Below are 18,351 nucleotides of genomic sequence, written 5' to 3'. Positions count from 1 at the left end.
AGCTAATTTATATAAAAACAGATTAGGCATTGGGCCCGAAATAATTCATGTGAATTTATTCATGGATTTGTGGGTCATGCTAAAAAATAAATGTTATTTAATTTGCAAATAAAATTGTAATCAAATAATAATCAAACATGGCATTGTATTTTGAATCCTAATGGTTGGTTTTGAGTGTACCCAGCTCTCATTTATTTTTGCCTTCCAAACCACAATCATCTTTTCCCCACCAATAAAGATTATACTCTTGATCCATCTGTTCTCTTAAACTAGAATAACCTTATTTTAATATCATAGCTATAACTCAATTAAGTCACAAGTCAAGTCAAGTCTCATTTATTTATATAGCACATTTAAAAAACAACTCTCGTTGGCCAAAGTGCTTTACTTCCCCAGTTTCTTCCTAGTCAATATCCTACAAAACTCAAGGAGGTTCAAGTCTTGCATCAGCTGGTCTTTTGCAGGATGCGAGTGGTATCCCTCCAGCATAATTCCACTGATTGTGCTCAGAACTCCAGGACATCCTTTAGTCTGAACGGTTGAGCCCCAGCAAAATATGACTCGATAGAAGAAGAGATATCAAGGAGTACTTTAATTTATTTGCTCTATAACTCTCTATGACCTTAGTTGCTCTTGAAAAGTTTAAATACTTCAGTCCACAAGGTGTAGCGATCCAAATGTGGCTGAGTGGGAAATGATAAAAGGTGCTGGAGGGGATGGTATGTTCTTACACTTGATGATTCTACTCCTGTATGCAGACGGTTGATTTTTTTTTAATTTTGGAAGAGAAAATCTGTTTTGTTTGAAACAGTTACTTAATATTCACTGTGCTATGTCCAGTTTTTCTGTTGCATGTACAAAAATGTTTCGCCCTTTACCAATTCAATTTTTTGACATCATTCTTTTAATTGCAGTTTGTCAAGAAGAGATCAAAACCTGTCACTTGCTAACAAATGTTTCTGAATTTTTATCTTTGGAGAAACTGCTTGCACAATTGCCACTAATTTTAGCTCAATCACAGAGAAATAGATTGGAATGCATGGTTGACAATATAGATTTATATAAGATGAGAGTTGGAAGATCTGATGAGTGGATAGAATGCAATAGCAAGAGATGAAAAAGCAGTTGGATGGCTGGAAGATCTGCAATTAACCTACAAACCTGTACGACTTTGGAGTGCGGGAGGAAACAGAAGATCTCAGAGCAAACCCATGCAGGTCACGGGGAGAACGTTCAAACTCCATAAAGACAGTACCCGTAGTCGGGATCAAACCCGGGTCTCGGTGCTGATAGCGCTGCAAGGCAGCAACTCTAACGCTACGCCACCGTGTCGCTCAAGGTGGATACAAGATTAATTTTGAGATAATGTTGTGTCAAATGTCTCTGCAAATCATTCATTTTATGTGATGCAAATGATGAATGAGCAATCTCGTGGACCAATGATCCCTGCATACTAGCACTATCCTACACACTGAAGCCAAATAACCTACAAATGTGTACATCTTTGGAGTGTGGGAGAGAACCGGAGAACCTGGAGAAAACCTACATGGTCAAATGGAGAACACACAAACTCCGTACAGACAGCACCCATGGTCAGGATCGAACCAGGGCCGCTGGCGCTGTTAGGCAGCAACTCTACTGCTGTGCCACTTTCATTTTTTAATGATATTTGAGAGCTGAGCCAAACATCAATTTTCAGGGTTGTCTTCCCCTTTAACAAAACAAAGACTTACGAGGTGACAGTGCCCTTTGATTCCATGAGGGTACCGTCTAAATCAGGTATCTGCAAACAGACCATAAAACTTCCAACTTCACTGAAATGTATTTCCAAGCATTACTATCAGATCTTTTGAGAGTTGTCCTTACTCCATTACTTTGCTGTGCCGGCTTTTAAATAATGCAGCAACCTTTATGCTTCCTCTTCAATAATATCAAGATCTATTAAAGTCCCTGGAAACTAAATTGGGCAATATTGAAAACAAGCCACCCAATCGCTTCAGGTTATTAAGGGACTGGTTAGGATAAAAATCAATGCAGAAAAAAATAATATCTTAGCTTTCCACTCTGAGGTATTTTCAGAGAGAGAATGCTACGAACTGCAATAAATAGTTATTATTTTACCAATTGAAATTAATGCCTTCTCAGCTGTGGGAATGAAAGAGGAGGTACATGATCTGTGGAAGGAAACTTGCTATGGCTGAATGCTTGTGATTTGGACTGGACAGATTCTAGAGTGATTATATTTGGGAATTAGAGATTTTTTTATGAGAAACCTTCCCTGAGGAAATTAAATAGATAATGTAGTGCCCATGGTGGAGAAGATGATACACAGTTTCAAGGAATTGACTCTAAAGATTAAATATGCTCTGTTCATTCTTTGTTGGCTTAAAATTTTCTCAGATAATTAACCCATTCTCATCCATTGCAGTCCTGTTGGACAGAAATAACTCAGATTTCTTTACTTTTCCCAGATTACGATGCAAAGCCAAACCAAAATGTTGCTTTTGCTGGTAATTTAAAAATAAACAAAGAAATGGTAACAACAAACTGCAAGGTGGACATTACTTGTAGCGAGAAAAACATTTCAGGTCAATAATATTTCATCGTAACTTTTGATCATCTTTCATGCTCGGAGCAGTTGGTGAAATTTGTGTTATTAATTTATTATGTCTCAGCACAGAGCTATGGATTCAAATGCTTTATCCATTCAATCTTTAAACATAAAATTAAAGACATGGATGCAATATTGTAAGCTGCAATTTGTTTCACAGTTGAGAGAAATTTTATCGTACCCTAAAAATTAGTGACATTTCAAAGGGAGGACTGATTTGAATCGACATAACTTTATTCTGGCTGCAGTTAAATGGAAATATGCTACAGTTATGTCTAGAGTGATCATATCTATGCTGGAATAATGTTCCTCAACGGGGGAAATAATTCCAGTAAAAATATGCCTAACTTCTATAATTGTGGGAGAACTCATTTCATGGGTTTTGCATTTAGTCCAGCCTAAATTACTGCTTCAGATAATCCTGCTATACCAGCACCAGGGATTCATTTTGAAATAAGTCAATCAATTTTCAATCTGAACCAACCAACTCTTGAATTAATTTCAGGTCAGTGGAACTGGTACAAAATATATTTCATCATTCAGGATCAGAGGAAGGGGCCGACAAGTACATTAGTGATGAAAAGAGCCTCAAGGCCAAGTATCCTTTCAACATTTTAGGGACAATATATATCGTAGTGTAATTGAATCACTTATGGAGCACAGTAGATAAGTGAACTGGATGAGCTGCCTTCAGCTGGCTGACATTGGGGACCAACTTATTCCATCCTGTCAAAGCATTTTAGTACTTACACTGTTCAGATGATTTCAGTACTTCCACTTTGAATCATACTATTCACAATTTTTTGAAAGATTTATCATTCATATCAATTTCCCTAATTTTGCTGGTGGACCCTGGATGCGTGAATAAAATAATATATTTTGCTCCTTTAACTTTTTTTCAGCAGTGATAGACAAAACTATGCAATAGGCTGGATTATAAGTGTCCAATGATACCGGCAATGAGCATGAGGGCATTCATGTGTCCTAGCAAATACATTAAGGAGTTTAGTAAGAATGGACACGGTCACACAATTGCACACTGAATAGCTTGTTCTTTTCATCCAGAAATTGGCCCATCCAATCTTGTTTTTACTGGGCAATTTTTAATGTTTTCTCAATGAATATTCATGTAACATCCTCTTATGTGACTGAAGTGCTCAGCTACTTCAGTGTTAAATAATACTGGAGTGAGCATTTTAAAGCCATTTAACATCTCAGCTTTAGCATCTATAAACTTCAAACGTACAACACACGTTTCACAGTGCCTTCAGATTTACTGTTAATGCTAATGATCACTTAATGCTTATTTTGAAATTTGAGCTAACATCTAGACAAGGCACCTGCAGGAATTTGTCTAAGAAGGACCTTATTTTGTTGACTTCACTCTGAAGACAGTCACGGGTCTGATTATTGAAATCTACTTAAAAACCTGTGGGATACATAGTTCAACCTTGACTGTATGAACTGAATAGATAATAAACAAGTTGGTGGTGACATTTTGGTTCTAATATTTTGCGTTTAGGCATTCCTCAATTTCATACATAATTCTGCTATCCCCAAAATTATTCAGGCTTTGTGACCAGATATTTTAGAGTATTCTATAACAGGACATAAGCTACACTGCCACATTCTTCTAACACTGTCTTTAATTCAGTGAACATGCTGTAATGGGATTGCTTTCATCGAGTCAATCTTAAACATATCACCATTATAAATCTCTGGCATCTAAGTTGGCATTTAACACTTAGTCATAGAATCATAGCGAGATACAGTGTGGAAACAGTCCCTTTAAATCGCCCACATCGGCCAACATTTCCCAGCTACATTAGTCCCACCTGCCTGCGTTTGATCCATATCCCTCCAAACATTTATTTAATGTTGGGATAGTGCCTGCCTCACCTACCTCCTCTGGCAGCTTGTTCTATACATCCACCACCTGTGATGTCAAGGCACTTTACAGCCCCTCCACACCACTTACCAAAATCTGAAAGACAGGAACTTACATTTACAGAGCATTTCTAACATGTATCAGGTATTGTCTTTCTGCTAACTGGTTAGCACGCAACAAAAGCTTTACACTGTACACGTGACAATAAATTAAATTTAACTGAAACACTTTAAATCTCTCCAAGGGAGGATTGTCAACCAAAACAGGAGCCAAAAATATGGTCAAGCATTTGTGTCTTAAAGTTGGCAGCACAAGTAATTAAGGTGGTGAAGGTGGCATTTTAGGTTCTTGCTTCATTAGCTGGCCCAAAGTGTATAGGAGGTCTTGGTACAACTTGATACCATTTTACTTAGGCCACAGCTGGAATATTGTGGTTATCACAGTATAGGAAGAATGTGATTGCAATGGAGAGGGTGCAGAGGAGGTTCACCGGGATGTTGTCTGGAATGAAAAGATTTTAGCTACGAGGAAGACTGGGTATGAAGAACGGTCTCAACCCAAAACATCACACATTCCTTCTTCCCAGAGATGCTGCCTGTCCCGCTGAGTTACTCCAGCTTTTTGTGTCTATCTTCTGGATAGACTGGGTTGTTTTCCTTGGAGTAGAGAAGAAAGAGGGAGACATCTTGGAAACATAAAATAATGAGGGGCATAGATGGAATGCATAGTAAGAAATCAATCCCATCTAAGACTGGAGAAGGGTCACGACCCGAAACATCACCTATTCCTTTCCTCCAGAGCGTCTACCTGACCCGCTGGCTTACTTCAGCATTTTGTGATTATATCCCATCTTAGACAAATGGGCATAGTTTTAAGAGAAAGAATAAGAGATTTAGAAGGGATCTAAGGAAAAAATATTTTTAACTAGAGAATGGTTGCAATCTGGAACATATTGTTTGAGAAGGTGATGAAGCCAACTACTCTCACAACATTTAAAAGGTATATGTATGAGTACTTGAATTACTTAGAAAGAATAGTTTATGAACTAAGTGCTGGTTAATGGGATTAGTATAGATAACACTTGATGGTTGGCGTGGACAGGATGAGATCTGTGCTGAAGGACATTTTGACTATCATATTTTTTATTTTTTTAAATATATTTGTTTTATTAGAAGCATTTGTACAAAGAGAAAGTAATCGACATAACAGTTATACAATTTTCGTACTGCTTCAGTTTTAACATTTTATAAACTAATAACTAAATCAGAAAAAAAGGAAAAGGAAAAAAGGGAAAGAAAGAAGAAATGAAAAAGAGAAGAAAGAATTTCGAGAAAGACAAAAAAATGGAAAAAAAGAAAAACCCCAGAACTAACAAAGAAGTGAAAGAAGCGGAGATATGTCCCACTGCCCTTCCCTATGCCCAGGTCACCCGACCGTAGCGTTGGTTTTGAGTTTGTGAAGAAATTCAATAAAAGGAGATCATATTTTTGAAAATTGATCTGGTTTGTCAGTCAAGACAAGCCTTATTTTTTCTAAATTAAGTGTCTCGGTCATTTCTGTGATCCACATCTTCACTGTGGGGACTGTTATCTTTTTCCCGAATTTAAGTATAAGTTTTTTTGCAGTTATTAAACCATAGTCAAGGAAGCGTCTTTGAGATATCGTTAGATTAGGGCAGCCCTCTGACATTCCTAATATTATTAGTTTTGAATCTGGCTCCAATTGAATTTTAAGTGTTTTAGAAATGATATTGAATATTTCCGTCCAGAAGGTTTGTATTTTTATATACAGGATACAAAAGAATGAGGCTTCTTGAAAGTGACATTTATCACGAAGAGGAGAGACAGTTGGGAAGATCTTGTTCAATTTGGTCTTTGAGTAGTATAACCTATGCAATACTTTAAATTGTATCAGGCAATGCCTGACATTTAAAGAACAGTAGTGTATGTATTGTAGGCTTTCCTCCCATATATCTTTCGTAAACCCAGCTCGTCCTCCCATGCTCGCTTATAAATCTCAGTGGATGGGGTGTCAATATTTAGAAGAGTGTTATAAATGTAAGATATCAACTTACTTGTATCGGCATGTTTATTCAAACAATCGTCTAATATATCTGGATCACAAAGTGCTGGAGTACCTCAGCGGTCCAAACATGATCACTGGAGGTCATGGTAGGCTACGTGTTGGGTCAAGACCCCGCTTCTGAAGAAGGGTCCTGAGCCAAAACGTTGCCTATCCTTGTCCTCCAGAGATGCTGCCTGATCCATTGAGTTACTGCAGCATTGTGTGTTTTGCACTCTGGAATTTCATTAGTCTTGTCTGCCCAGGAGGCTAGATGATCAGTTTTTTTATTTTGCTTTTGTATGTACAAAGCTGACCTGCTCCTGTCCTCTTAAATTTCAGTGGAATACTCATTTGTTTGTGTAGTCAATTTATCACAAATGATTAGTTTCTGCCAGTTGCATTTTGTTAATCAGACATTGTCCTGAGCTCTCTTGTGCTGGGTGTCTGCTCATTATATGTACTGTATAGTCCTCAAATTATATCATTGTAAGGAACCTCTAAAATCATATAGAACCTCTAAAATCTCATGGAAGATCTGCCAATTTTCTGCCGCTGGAATGCAGTGAAATGGCAGCAAATGCTATGATTGAGTGTTATTTTTCAGAATTTTTGACAATGTTTGTTCTTGGTAATGACAATGGAAATGTATTTTGGTTAAAACCAAGTGTATTCACATGGGCTTTGAAAGGCCATGATGATTCACATTGAAGTATGTGCATTTAACTTGGACAAACACCTTTAGATACATCAAACATCAATACTTTGCTGAGGGATACGTTAATGCCCTATTCCTCATTCCAGAGCCAAATAACCTGAGGAAGGGTCGTGACACGAAAGGTCACCCATTCCTTCTCTCCAGATATGCTGCCTGTCCCACTGAGTTACTCCAGCATTTTGTGTCTAACCAGGATGATTGTAGGCTTCCTTTTTCCCATGTTATCAAACAAATATTCACACTATTGTTGTGAAGATAATTCTACTCATATGGGCAAATGCTAAGGTACCCATCAATAATGGATCCTAAGAGAGGAAGTAGGTAGCAAATGGAAACTTCAACATGCTTGCTAAGGGCTGTGGTGAGATATTAAATACATGTATCTGACCATGGAAGAGGTTTGTTCTGAAGTAAGCAAAGGGGGAAATACTGTAGTTGAGATAATGGATCTGTTAAAACCTGATAGCATGGAAGTGTTCAGAAAGTTGGCTGAAGTAAAGTAAGTAAGTTGCCATGATCAGACAGGATGCATGCTAGGATATTAAGGGAAGTCAAGGAGGAAACTGCAAGGAGAGACCAAAATCTTTCAATATTTTCTGAATACTGGAGTGCTGCCAAATAACTGGAGAAAGACATTATTTCCTCACTTGTTGTAAAAATTGAGTTCAGATAAACCCAGCAACTGCAGAGCAGTCAGAATAATGCCAATGGTGGGAAAGCTTTTAAAAGAATTGATTGCTTTTAGAATGATTGATTACTTATTAAAAAAAAAACATTGATGCAGGACAGGATTAATGGTTCCTGGTAAAAAAAAATGATTAATTTTGACAATCTACCACAGATTAGTTGAAGGCAAATTGTGTTTAACCTATTTGTAAACTTTTAAGATGCAGTAACAGATGTAGTAGATGAGGAAAATGTGGTCGATTTTGTGTAATGGGCATCCAGATGGCTTGTGATAAGGTACCAGCAAACCTGAAGCAAATGACATAAAATGGACAGCACAGATTTGAAGTTGGTTAAGAAACAGGCAGTAAAGAGTCATGATGACCACAGCATCACAATTATTTTTTATTCTCTTTAATGAAATAGACTTGGGTGTTCAAACTGGAGTTTCTATACTTGTGGATAACAGAAAAACTCAGCATGTTCAATTGTTCTAGGAGCAGAATTAGGCCATTCGCCCCATCAAGCCTCTCCATCATTCAATCATGGCTGATCTATCTTTCCCTCCTAACCCCATTCTCCTGCCTTTGCCCCATAACCACTTACACCCATACTAATCAAGAATTCGTTAATCTCCTCCTTAAAAATATCTATTGACTTGGCCACAGTCATCTGCGGTAATGAATTCCACGGATTCACTTGATTGAAAAAAATCCATCTCATTTCCTTTCTAAAGGTACGTCCTTTCATTCTGAGGTTATGGCCTGTGGGCCTAGTCCCTCCCACTGGTGGAAACATCCTCTCCACATTCACTCTATCCAGGCCTTTCACTATTCGGTAAGTTTCAATGAGGTTCCCCCTCATCGTAATGGGAATTGTGAAGAAAGTAGTGATAGACTGTAGCAGGACACTATGATATGAGAAATATGAAAGAATGCATTTCAGAAAGAAGATTGAGGGACGATGCAGTGTCAAGGACGTTGCTCTAAAACAGGTGCAAGAGCAGATGGAGCATGCATGCAACAATCTTTGAGGTGGTAGGCTGTGTTGAGACTACAGTTCGTAAGACATTCATAATTCTGGGGTTTATCAATATAGACAGAGTATTAAAGCAGGGAAGTCATGCTAAAACGTTGATCCAGCCTGATCTTGTGTGCTACCATCGCATTGTTGGAAGGATGAGGTGAGCAAGAAAGGTGTCTGAAGAATGATGTTGACCCAAAATGTCACCCATTCTTTCTCTTCAGGGACGCTGCCTATCACCTGAGTTACTCCAGCATTTTGTCTATCTTCAGTGTAAACCAACATCTGCAGTTCCTTCCTACACACTAAGGATTTACTGATGATGAGTTCCAGGATGAGTCTCCACAGTTTGGAGAATAGATTCAAAAAGCTGAAATCGTTTTTGTTTTGGTGCGGAAAGGGTGAGGGGAGAATGGATAGAAGTAGACAAATTGCTGATGGGTCTGAACAGAATGGGAATTAGGAGCTTGTTTCATTTGCTGGAAGTATCAAGGCCAAGATGTCCCGGGAAAAATAAGGTGAGGAACTTTAAAAAAAAAACCCAGTTTAGTTTGGTTTAGAGATACAGCGTGGAAATGGAGCCTTCGGCCCACCGAGTCCACGCTGACCAGTGATCCCCGCACACCTGCACTATCCTACACACTAGGGACAATTTATAATTTTTACCGAAGCCAATTAACCTACAAACGTGTACATCTTTGGAGTGTGGGAGAAAACCGGAGCACTTGGAGAAAACCCACATGGTCACAGGGAGAATGTACAAACACCATACAGACAGCACCTGTAGTCAGGATCGAACCCGGGTCTCTGGCGCTGTAAGGCAACAACTCTACTGTTGCTCCACTATGCCGCCCAGTGTGTAATAGGAATCTGGATGTCCAGTCAGCTGATCTGGTGGAGGTATGTTCCATGACTGCCTTCAATTGGGTAAAATATAGTGAAAATAATTTCAAATGTTTCAGCAAAAAAGTCTAGTGGATGGAAATTGGGGATTGTTCTTGTTGGAGAGATAGCAGAGACGTAATGGCAGAATGGTCTCTTTCTGTGCTCTAGCCAGTATAGGATTCTATAACTATTCAATTGTTTTTTTTTTCCCGTGTCCTTGATAATATTCATGGATGTTTGCCGTCCCAGTGTATCATAATTTTTGGGAAATTATTTAGTTTATTATTGCCATGTAGATGCAATGAGAAGCTTGTTTTGCATGTTATCCCGGTTTTAAGTCCGCACTAGTCAGGTTTTAAGATACAATACATTTCCTGATGAAATATATATCAAGCCTCCTCCCTTCTGTGTCTTGTATTTGTTCATTGCCTGTTGGCTTGAATTATTTGACTATAAGCGTAGCTTCATCTCCCGAGCACTAAATCAGTACCCTTACTTGGTTTACCTTGCTTATTTTCACGTGTATTGAGGTACAGTGACAAGATTTGTTTTGCATGCTATCCAAACAGATCATATATACTACACATAAATACAATGAATAGAGGAAATATAGATAGAGGAAAAGAGAAGATACAGAGTGCAGAGTATAGTTCTCAGCATTGTACTGCATCAGTTCCATCGACAAAATCCATTGTCTACAAATTACAATGTGTGGGGAGGTTACACATTGTACATATTTGATTTTCTTTTATTCCATGTGGTGTAAGTGGAGTGCAGAGGGAGCAAGTAGGGTGGTCAGTTTTCCAGTATTCATAAAATATCAAATTTTTAAAGTTTGAATAACAGTTAAATTGAAGATTAACTTAGCAGCCAATTTCTTGTTGTTATTTTGTAGATCAACAGGTATATGAACCTTGTAAAATGACCATAATTTAAACTTCATTGCACAATTAAAAAAATATTATCTGATCACTTTGTTATTCTGCCAGGAGAGTTTGCTTTGTGCCAACAATGACTCTCCTTCAGAAATACTTCACCAGTGTAAAATAAGTTGGGTTGCTGCAGATGCAAGCATGAGTAATTTTATTCTCTGAAGTTCAGCCATCATACGTACAGCTGTGGATGCTTGAAATATAATGTAAATCATATTACTAAACTGAATTAAAGTTGTAATTTATTCATTTTCATTTGGTTAGTCTAGTTTACGTGTACCGAGGTACACTGAATTTTTGTTTCTTGCACTTGGATGGAATTCAAGCTAACAACAAATTGCTAGCAGGAATAGCACAAAAAAAATGTTTTCTCTCATTATAAGCACATTTCTTCTTCAAACTTGTATGAAAAGGTTTTCAATTAAGAATGAATAAATTAGCTGTAACTTGAAGATGTTGTTACAACATGGATGACATTACATTGTTGAAACATTCATAACAGACGAGCAATGTGACTAAATGTAGAATTACTTACACCAGAATACAGAAGTGAGAACAATACAGCAAAGAAACGGATCCTTTGGCCCACGATATCTTTGCCAAATATGATGCTGTTAAACTAATTTCCTTTGCCTGCATGTGAAACCTTCCATTCCCTGCACATCTATGTGCCTATCTAAAAGCTACAACCATATCTGCTTCCACCACCACCCCTGGCAGCATGTTCCACGCACCCACCACTCTGTGTAAAAAAAACTTGCCAAACACATCTCCATTAAACCTTGCCCCTTCTGACCTTAAAGCTATGCTCTCTAGTCTTTGACAGTTCCACCCTGGGAAAGGGTTTGAACTTTTACCTGCTTCTGACACCACCTTTATGGAACTATTTACCAGATCCCTCTGCTCTGCAACACTCCCCAGGGCTCTTATCATTCACTGTGAAGCTCTTGCCCTCGTTTGACTTCCCAAAATGCAACACCTCACATTGATCTGAATTAAACTCCATTAGCCATTCCTCGGCTCACTTGCCCAGCTGATCTAGATTCTTGATGACCATCTTCACTTTCAAAGTCAATTTTATTTGTCGCTTTTCTTCACTTTTGTAACACATCTTCACTTTCACATGATACCACCTAATTTAGTGCAAACTTACTAATCATATATTCTCATTCAAATCATTGATATGGATGCCAAACTGCCATGGGCCCAGCACAGATCCTTGAGGCACACCACCACTCATAGACCTGTTGCACAAAAAAACAACCTTCCATCACCATCCTTTGCTTCCTACTATGAAGCCAATTCTGCATCCAGTTAGCTAGCTCCCCCTAGGTCCCATGCGATGTAACCTTTCAGAGTAGCCTATCATGCAGAACCTTGCTGAAGTCCATTTAAATGAAAGCACTGCCCACATCAACCTTCTTTGTTTCTTCTTCAAAAAAACAAATTAAATTCATGACATAATTTCCCACATACAAAACCATGCTGACCATCATTAGCTAACCCCTGTCTATCCTCATGCATATATATCTTACCCCTTAATATCCTCTGCAGTAACTTCCCTACCGCAGATATTAGGCTTATTGATCTATAGTTCCTAGGTATTTTATTGCAGCCCTTCTTAATTAGAGGCATAACATTGACTACACTCCAATGTCTTCAAGATGTCTTCCAACATCTCATCTGTGTCTAACAATGATTCATATATCTCAGTCAGGACTCCTGCAATTTCTTCTCTTGCTTCCCACAGCATCTTTGGCTATATCTGGCCAGTTTCAGAAGATTTATTTACCATCATACATCTTAAAACATTCAACACCTTCTTGACTGTAATGCAGACTGCCCTCAAGACATCTCTATTAACTGTCCCTAGTTTCCTAGCCGTCATGTATTTCTCCACTGTAAAAGTTGAGGAGAAAAATAAATATTTATTAAGGACCTTAGACATGTCCTGCGATTCCCCACAGAGATGACCAGCTATCCTTCAAATGAATCCGACATGCCTGATGTGGACTTATTCAATGGCAGCTGATCCTAATTTGTTCTCACTTGCTCCTGCCTAATAATATTGTAATCTGCCTTACCCCAATTTAGTACTTTCCCTGAAGGTCCAGATGTATCCTTATTAATGAGAACCTTAAAATTTAAGGAGTTGTGATCACTGTTCCAAAATGCTCTTCCATTGAAACACCAGTCACCTAGCCAGGCTCATTTCCCAAATGCAAGGTCCAATATGGTCCCTCCTCCAGTTGGACTATCCATATATTGTTTCAAGAAACATTCTTCAATGCACCTCACAAATTATGCACTCTTTAAGCTTAGTGCACTAGCATTTGTAGAGTACTTATTAATTTGAAACTTACATGTGTTCATTTTAACCTATTAAATAGCCTATTCATATTGCTTCTTTATGTAGGTATTGTTTTTGTTGAACAAGATCGATATATTGCAATACTAAATTGCTTTGGCCAGATAATTACATATGGGAGGGCAGAGCATATTGCTATGATACTTTCAATTGTGTGATTCAGGAAATGAGTTGATTAGTGCTCCAACAATTTGATGTTCCATGATCTATACTGTTGGTCATTGTTATTGGTGTTATGTTGTGTTGCGTTATGTGAGAAACCATGGTTGTTCAGTGACCAAAACTCAATTATTCAGTCAACTGATACTCAAACTATAAAGCACCAAATATAGTCAATAGAAACCAATCACCATGTCATGGTGGCGCAGTGGCATAGTTGCTGCCGTACAGCGCCTGAGACCCAGGTTCGATCACGACTACTGGTGCTGTCTGTCCGGAGTTTACAAGTTCTCCCCGTGACCGCGTGTGTTTTCTCCAAGATCTTCGATTTCCTCCCACACTCCTAAGACGTACATTGGTGTATGTGTAAATTGTCCCTAGTTTGTGTAGAATAGTGTTAATGTGGGGGAATCGCTGGTTGGCATGGACTCGGTGGGCTGAAAGGCCTGTTTCTGCACTGTTTTTTCGAAACTAAACTTAACTAAACTAAACCAAATGTGTTAAAATAACATACTAATTAATTTCATATGAATGTACAAAACATTTTAGTGAATATGTCTGAGAATAATATTGGCCCTTTATTGGTCCTGTGCTACAATCATTGCAAAGTTGTTTCTCAAATAGACTAGACAGGTTATTTGACATTTTACAGACTGACTTTATGTAACAAACAACTATAATTTTCAATTCCTTAGCAGCTTCAGCCTTACTTTGTGGAAACTGGCTCAATGCAATACCCAAAATTGTAATCAGACAATATTGGCGTTGTGCCAAAGGAAGGGACTTTGGTTGGGGAGATTATATTTTGGCCCAACATACTATCACAAGTGCAGGTGAATAGTATTTTTGCAAGATTTTTCAAATAAAATAATACGGCACGAATAAATATGAAGTTGAAGCAAATTACAGATTACAGCATTTTTGGGGGCACTTAGTTTACAAACTAGGACACTATTTGTTCTCATTTGATTAAAAGAGATTGTGTTTGCTTCCTATAAAATTAATCTTGAAAACTGCATGATCATTCTGATAAGAAGCATCCTGTTATAATCCTGAAGGCTTAACTCTTATACAACTATAGATCTCTACGTTTGAAAATTATTTTCTCATAGTTGTATACACATTAATTAAATTGATGAATGTGTTATCAAAGTTGGTTTGTAGTCATATTTTTAAATATTAGCTCATTAGTGGTGTAAGTGCTTATGCCAGGTTATTAGTATTCCTGTTAATATTTTGGCAATGGGTTCAAGAATTCTGTAAAGAATAACAAATTTATTGAAAATGATTTGAATACAATATCAGCCTAATGTTCCTGATTCTGCAAAATACATTAATTGGGTTACAGTGCAGTGAATAGCTGACCCACACCCATAACAAATGCTGCTCAATGTCTCACTCCTTTAAGTGAATGAACAGACAACGTTGTACTACATTCTTACGGAATATGATTGTTTTTAACACATTTTAATTACTCCCTTGTCAAATATAGGACCTTCTTTATTAATGATTAAGAATTGATTTTTTATGTCTAAAATGATACTAACGATTATTTGTAATGGATAGTTCATTAATGCTCTTGATCTAGTGGTTGGATACCTCAGCAAAATAGTGGTCCAGATGGGTTTGGAATACATTGTTTACCTCTTCCCCACACTTTGAACAACATAAAGGTAGTTAATGTTGGACATAGTTAAACATGGTGAAAAAAAATCATAAGTAGCAATAACTGCTTCAAACTACACATTAATTGATATTGCTTGACCTTTATATGTTCCTGTATTTTAATCTCAAAAATTACAGATAAAGTGATTGAAATGTGTCCATGATTGCCTTCAATTTTGCTCAAAGATCATTAAATTGATGGATTGCTGTAACAATATATGGCCCATTGTGTACTGCTAACAGTTAACTTTATTTTTATGTAACATTGTCCAACAAATACACGCCCCTGGCATAAAACAGCAGTTGGAAGATGTATCAACAAAAATTGCCACTCAAATAGAGTCAAACTTGGACCCGATTTCCCATAATGTCCGTCTATTATGAAGCTATAACAATGCTAGAGAATATATACCTGCAGTCCAAGTTGCTTTACATCGTATCACCATTCGTTTATTGGATTTTTGCTGGCATTTTCTGAGGTACCCATTGTAATAGACTCAAACAACAACTGGTATTGCATGTGCTGGTCACAAGATACATACATTACCCACGTCTGATAAGGGAGATTAAATCTGCTGGTGCAGAATGCCTAATCCATAAGCAACAATATGTTGAAATCAGAACATGGCTCTGACATAATGAGAGATTTGTTGGATCAATGAACAACATGAAGGCTAGCTGTATCTGCAAACATCTGGCAAAATAAAGTATATCCCCATACTTTCATATAGAAAAATGATCATATCCTCAACTTATAGATGTCTGTGGGCAACTCCAACACTGGTTTTCTGTGGAGACTCAATTCTGGTGGAAGTTCACAAATTGATTTGGCGACGTTATATCTTAGAATGAGACAGAATGAGTATTCTGCCTTATTCTAACATATAAGGTTGTAAAATCAATCATCCACATTAAGATGAGGCCTCAGCAATGCTTCCATCTCAATGGAAAAAAAAACAAATCAGGGTTGTTTGCCATTGGAGCTTACATACTTAAACTCTCATGATAAATTGATGCTTTGACATTTAATGCAAATTCTGCGGATAGGCTGCTTAGTGAGCAGAAATCCTATTTTTATGAGAATAGATAAAATTCAAATCCTAACAGCTTCTTTGATTAATGTTTCCCCAATTGAGTGAATGAAAAGATAATGAACATGCAAATCATGGTATCTTATTCATTTAAGAGTACTACCCTAAAATTTAGCTTCTACCATCTAAACAGGTGAAAATGTGACATCTTAAACAGCAATGTAATTAAGTGATTCTGGATGAACCACTGAAAGGTTATTAATCATTAATTTTTCAATTTTCCTCTCCTGAATAGTACTCAAAATATTAAGAAGATTAATTTAAGATTATGGACAGAAATGCTAAAGAGGAATTAAAGAATTAATTCCATTCAAAGAGTGGTGTGATTCCAAATACCTGGAGCTTACTGTGTGGATAGGTGGTGAAGGCATATATTTTTTAATCATATTTTAATAAAATATCTGGATGAGTTTTTGATTTATCTTCTTTACTCACAAAGCTGCAGAAAGCCATTATCTTTTCACTTGTGACTGCTGGTAGAATCTTTGCTGGAGTACTGTTAAATAGACTGACCATTCAGCCATGAGGGAGGGTGACTTCCAGTAAGCCAAGGGCGTGGGAGAGTAGACATGATCTTCACAGCTCTAGACAACTCCAGGAGAAGTGCCAAGAACAAGTACAAAACTACAACTTGTTCACCACCTTTGTTGATTTCACAAGAACTTTCCACACTGTTTGTTGTGAGAGCCTATGGAAGCTCACTGCAAAATATGGCTGCACTGAAATGTTCATCACAATTGTCTGACAACTCCATGACGGTATATTGGCCAGAGTAATGAATGATGGAGAGTCTTCAGACCCATTCCCAGTCACCATTGTTGTGAAACCAAGCCGTGTTCTAACCCTCACATTGTTTTGTGTGATATTCTCTGTAATGCTGTCTGACTCTTATCCTGCTATAGAAGATCAACCACAGATGCCAGACTAATTACACACCAAACTGCACCAAACCACCCATGCACAGAACCAAACATCCATGTGACTGGTCAGAGGCTTTCAGCGATGGACAAGTTCACATACCTTGCTAGCACTCTCTCAGGATCTGTCAACATTGATGCGGAAGGATAACAAGATGGTAAAAGCCGGCTCTGCTTTTGGAAAACTGGGATGTAAAGCGTGGGAACGAAGAAGTATCAATCTAAACGCCAAGCTGAAAATGCATTGTGTTGGTTATTGTATGCATTGGTTATTGTGCTCGCCTAACATGCGCAGTCTATGACAGACAGCCCCAAACATTTTAATCACTTACACATGACCTGTCTGCACAGAATACTTCACATCAAGACGCAAGATTATATTTCGACTCTTTGCCTACTTTGTGTATCATGTGCAAAGCAAAGAATTTCACTGTGACTTGTCGCATGTGACAATAAAGTATCAATCTACCTAGACAAGATTCCAGACACAAAGACTCTGTCCTAGACACACTGTCTAGACACCTGCACAGATCAGGCGGGCAGGACGTGTCAGAAGAGTGTTGGATAATAGAAGCCCAAAGCAGCTACCATACTGTGAGCAGATGGAGGGCAAACAACCATCTTGTGGGCAGAAAAAAGATATTCAAAGATTCTTAGGACAACACTGAAGAGTTTTAACATTGACCCAAACCTCTAGGAAAAGCAAGCATTGGATCATATAATAACTTAGAACTGCAGATGCTGGTTTATCTAAGAAAGACACAAAATGCTAGAGTAACTCAGTGGGTCAGACTGCATCTCTAGAGAATGTAGAGGTGATGTTTCAGATCAGGACTCTTCATCAGATATTGAGGAATTCAATATTCTTCCATGTCCGATTCAAGCACTGGATCATCCTGTTTGGTGTTTTCATAAAAAGTGGGACTCGTTCATGAGAGGAAGATAAAATGGAGGAATCAAAGAGGAAATTAAAATCTCAAAAATCAAGAACCACTGATGCAATGGCATCCTGGCACCTCTATCACGTGTGTGAAAAAAACATTTCACACAGATTGGTCCAATCAGCTACCCCTGTACACTTTGCAACACAATAAATTCAATGTCATGGTCTTACTCGAGAATAAGCGACGGACAGGAACATCACGTAAAAAACACTTGGATGAGCAATTGATTTATGAGGCTGCAGAAAGGGCGATTAGTCTGAACTGTTCATTTGCTCAACATGGAGGAGATGGGCAGGATGTTATGGCTCCATGCAATAACCTTTTACAACTCTAAGTTAGAATCATGTGGCATTCCATATTTGCATCCAATGGCCTTTGAATGGAAGATATTCATGTTTATACGTGATAGGGGCAGAATTAGGA

The sequence above is a fragment of the Leucoraja erinacea genome, chromosome 22 (assembly GCF_028641065.1).
Source record: "Leucoraja erinacea ecotype New England chromosome 22, Leri_hhj_1, whole genome shotgun sequence".
In the NCBI taxonomy this organism is placed as follows: Eukaryota; Metazoa; Chordata; class Chondrichthyes; order Rajiformes; family Rajidae; genus Leucoraja; species Leucoraja erinaceus.
Note: the sequence above shows the minus strand (reverse complement) of the source record.